Source organism: Manis pentadactyla, unplaced genomic scaffold, assembly GCF_030020395.1.
Source record: "Manis pentadactyla isolate mManPen7 unplaced genomic scaffold, mManPen7.hap1 scaffold_341, whole genome shotgun sequence".
Taxonomy (NCBI): domain Eukaryota; kingdom Metazoa; phylum Chordata; class Mammalia; order Pholidota; family Manidae; genus Manis; species Manis pentadactyla.
The window spans coordinates 67,495-72,358 of NW_026644728.1; positions in this window are offsets into that span (position 1 = coordinate 67,495).

Below are 4,864 nucleotides of genomic sequence, written 5' to 3' on the forward strand. Positions count from 1 at the left end.
CTGTATCCAGCACGATTATCATTTAAATATGAAGGAGGGATTAAACAATTCCCAGACAAGCAAAAGTTGAGGGAATTTGCCTCCCACAAACCACCTCTACCGGGCATCTTACACAGACTGCTCTAGAAGGGAGCACTCCTAAAAAGAGCACAGAACAAAACACCCAACATATGAAGAAGGGAGGAGGAGGAATAAGAAGGGACAGAAATAAAGAATCATCACGCCGTGTTTATAATAGCTCAACAAGCGAGTTAAATTAGACAGTAAGATAGTAAAGAAGCTAACCCTGAACCTTTGGTAACCACAAACTTAAAGCCTGCAATGGCAATAAGTACATACCTTTCAATAATCACCCTAAATGTAAATGGACTGAATGCACCAATCAAAAGACACAGAGTAACAGAATGGATAAAAAAGCAAGATCCATCCATATGCTACTTACAAGAGACTCACCTCAAACCCAAAGACATGCACACACTTAAAGTCAAGGGATGGAAAAAGATATTGCATGCAAAAAACAGAGAGAAAAAAGCAGGTGTTGCAATACTAGTATCAGACAAAACAGACTTCAAAATAAAGAAAGTAACAAAAGATAAAGAAGGACATTACATAATGATAAAGGGCTCAGTCCAACAAGAGGATATAACCATTCTAAATATATATGCACCCAATACAGGAGCACCAACATATCTGAAACAAATACTAACAGAACTAAAGGAGGAAATAGAATGCAAAGCATTCATTCTGGGAGATTTCAACACACCATTCACTCCAAAGGACAGATCCACCAGACAGAAAATAAGTAAGGACACAGAGGCACTGAACAACACACTAGAACACATGGACCTAATAGACATCTACAGAACTCTACATCCAAAAGCAACAGGATACACATTCTTCTCAAGGGCACATGGAACATTCTCCAGAATAGACCAAATACTAGGCCACAAAAAGAGCCTCAGTAAATTCCAAAGGACTGAAATGCTACCAACCAACTTTTCAGACCACAAAGGCATAAAACTAGAAATAAACTGTACAAAGAAAGCAAAAAGGCTCACAAACACATGGAGGCTTAACAACACGCTCCTAAATAATCAATGGATCAATGAACAAATTAAAATGGAGATCCAGCAATATATGGAAATAAATGACAACAAAACCACAAAGAACCAACTTGTGTGGGATACAGCAAAAGCAGTCTTAAGAGGAAAGTATATAGCAATCCAGGCATATTTAAAGAAGGAAGAACAATCCCAAATGAATGGTCTAATGTCACAATTATCGAAATTGGAAAAAGAAGAACAAATGAGGCCTAAGGTCAGCAGAAGGAGGGACATAATAAAGATCAGAGAAGAAATAAATAAAATTGAGAAGAATAAAACAATAGGAAAAATCAATGAAACCAAGAGCTGGTTCTTCCAGAAAATAAACAAAATAGATAAGCCTCTGGCCAGACTTATTAAGAGGAAAAGAGAGTCAACACAAATCAACAGAATCAGAAACGAGAAAGGAAAAATCACGACGGACCCTGCAGAAATACAAAGAATTATTAGAGACTACTATGAAAACCTCTATGCTAACAAGCTGGGAAACCTAGGAGAAATGGACAACTTCCTAGAAAAATACAACCTTCCAAGACTGACCCAGAAAGAAACAGAAAATCTAAACAGACCAATTACCAGCAACAAAATTGAAGCGGTAATCAAAAAACTACCAAAGAACAAAACCCCCGGGCCAGATGGATTTACCTCGGAATTTTATCAGACGTACAGGGAAGACATAATACTCATTCTCCTTAAAGTTTTCCAAAAAATAGAAGAGGAGGGGATACTCCCAAACTCATTCTATGAAGCCAAGATCACCCTAATACCAAAACCAGGCAAAGACCCCAACAACAACAAAAAATACAGACCAATATCCCTGATGAACGTAGATGCAAAAATACTCAACAAAATATTAGCAAACCGAATTCAAAAATACATCAAGAGGATCGTACACCATGACCAAGTGGGATTCATCCCAGGGATGCAAGGATGGTACAACATTCGAAAATCCATCAGCATCATCCACCACATCAACAAAAAGAAAGACAAAAACTACATGATCATCTCCATAGATGCTGAGAAAGCATTTGACAAAATTCAACAACCATTCATGATAAAAACTCTCAGCAAAATGGGAATAGGGGGCAAGTACCACAACATAATAAAGGCCATTTATGATAAACCCACAGCCAACATTATACTGAACAGCAAGAAGCTGAAAGCTTTTCCTCTGAGATCGGGAACTAGACAGGGATGCCCACTCTCCCCACTGTTGTTTAACATAGTACTGGAGGTCCTAGCCACGGCCATCAGACAAAACAAAGAAATACAAGGAATCCAGATTGGTAAAGAAGAAGTTAAACTGTCACCAGTTTCAGATGACATGATATTGTACATAAAAAACCCTAAAGACTCCACCCCAAAACTACTAGAACTGGTATCGGAATACAGCAAAGTTGCAGGATACAAAATCAACACACAGAAATATGTGGCTTTCCTATACACTAACAATGAACCAACAGAAAGAGAAATCAGGAAAACAACTCCATTCACAATTGCATCAAAAAGAATAAAATACCTAGGAATAAACCTAACCAAAGAAGTGAAAGACCTATACTCTGAAAACTACAAGTCACTCTTAAGAGAAATTAAAGGGGACACTAACAGATGGAAACTCATCCCATGCTCGTGGCTAGGAAGAATTAATATCGTCAAAATGGCCATCCTGCCCAAACCAATATTCAGATTTGATGCAATCCCTATGAAACTACCAGCAACATTCTTCAATGGACTGGAACAAATAATTCAAAAACTCATATGGGAACACCAAGGACCATGAATAGCCAAAGCAATCCTGAGAAAGAAGAATAAAGTAGGGGGGATCTCACTCCCCAACTTCAAGTTCTACTATAAAGCCATAGTAATCAAGACAATTTGGTACTGGCACAAGAACAGAGCCACAGACCAGTGGAACAGACTAGAGACTCCAGACATTAACCCAAACATATATGGTCAATTCATATTTGATAAAGGAGCCATGGACATACAATGGCGAAATGACAGTCTCTTCAACAGATGGTGCAGGCAAAACTGGACAGCTACATGTAGGAGAATGAAACTGGACCATTGTCTAACCCCATATACAAAAGTAAACTCAAAATGGATCAAAGTCCTGAATGTAAGTCACGAAACCATTAAACTCTTGGAAGAAAACATAGGCACAAACCTCTTAGACATAAACATGAGTGACCTCTTCTTGAACATATCTCCCCGGGCAAGGAAAACAACAGCAAAAATGAACAAGTGGGACTATATTAAGCTGAAAAGCTTCTGTACAGCAAAAGACACCATCAATAGAACAAAAAGGAACCCTACAGTATGGGAGAATATATTTGAAAATGACACATCCGATAAAGGCTTGATGTCCAAAATATATAAAGAGCTCACACGCCTCAACAAACAAAAAACAAATAATCCAATTAAAAAATGGGCAGAGGAACTGAACAGACAGTTCCCCAAAAAGGAAATACAGATGGCCAACATACATATGAAAAGATGCTCCACATAGCTAATTATCAGAGAAATGCAAATTAAAACTACAATGAGGTATCACCTCACACCAGTAAGGATGGCTGCCATCCAAAAGACAAACAACAACAAATGTTGGCGAGACTGTGGAGAAAGGGGAACCCTCCTACACTGCTGGTGGGAATGTAAATTAGTTCAACCATTGTGGAAAGCAGTATGGAGGTTCATCAAAATGCTTAAAACAGACCTACCATTTGACCCAGGAACTTCACTCCTAGGAATTTACCCTAAGAACGCAGCAATCAAGTTTGAGAAAGACAGATGCACCCCTATGTTTATCGCAACACTATTTACAATAGCCAAGAATTGGAAGCAACCTAAATGTCCATCGGTAGATGAATGGATAAAGAAGATGTGGTACATATACACAATGGAATACTACTCAGCCATAAGAAGAGGGTAAATCCTACCATCTGCAGCAACATGGATGGAGCTGTAGGGTATTATGCTCAGTGAAATAAGCCAAGCAGAGTAAGAGAAATACCAAATGATTTCACTCATCAGTGGAGTATAAGAACAAAGGAAAAACTGAAGGAACAAAACAGCAGCGGAATCACAGAACCCAAGAATGGAGTAACAGGTACCAAAGGGAAAGGGACTGGGGACGATGGATGGGTAGGGAGGGATAAAGAGGGGGAAGAAAAAGGGGGGTATTAAGATTATCGTGCATAATAGGGGGGTGGGAGAAACAGGAGGGCTGTACAACACAGAGAACACAAGTAGTGATTCTACAACATTTTGCTATGCTGATGGACAGTGGCTGTAATGGGGTTTATAGGGGGGACCTGGTATAGGGGAGAGCCTAGTAAATATAATATTCTTCATGTAATTGTAGATTAATGATAACAAAATAAAAATGAATAAAGGAAGGAAGAAAGGATGGAAGGAAGGAAGGAAGAAAGGAGGGAGGGTAGGAGGGAAGGAGGGAGGGAGGGAGGGAGAGGAGGGAAGGAAGGGTTAATACCATTACCTTTTTTGTAAGATAGAGCTAAATTTAACATAGTGCGCCACTTATTGTTATAAGGCCACAGATTACCTGTTGAATAGCCTTAGTTTCTTCATTTCTAAAACAGGGAAGGGCAACAGAGCCAACATCATAGTATATAATTTAACATGATTAGAACAATTCCCATTGCACAGCAAATACACAATAAGTATTAGCAAGTATCTATTATAAGTTCTTTCTATCACACATGAACTCATGAAGGTTAAGTTTTTAGAGATTATAGGAC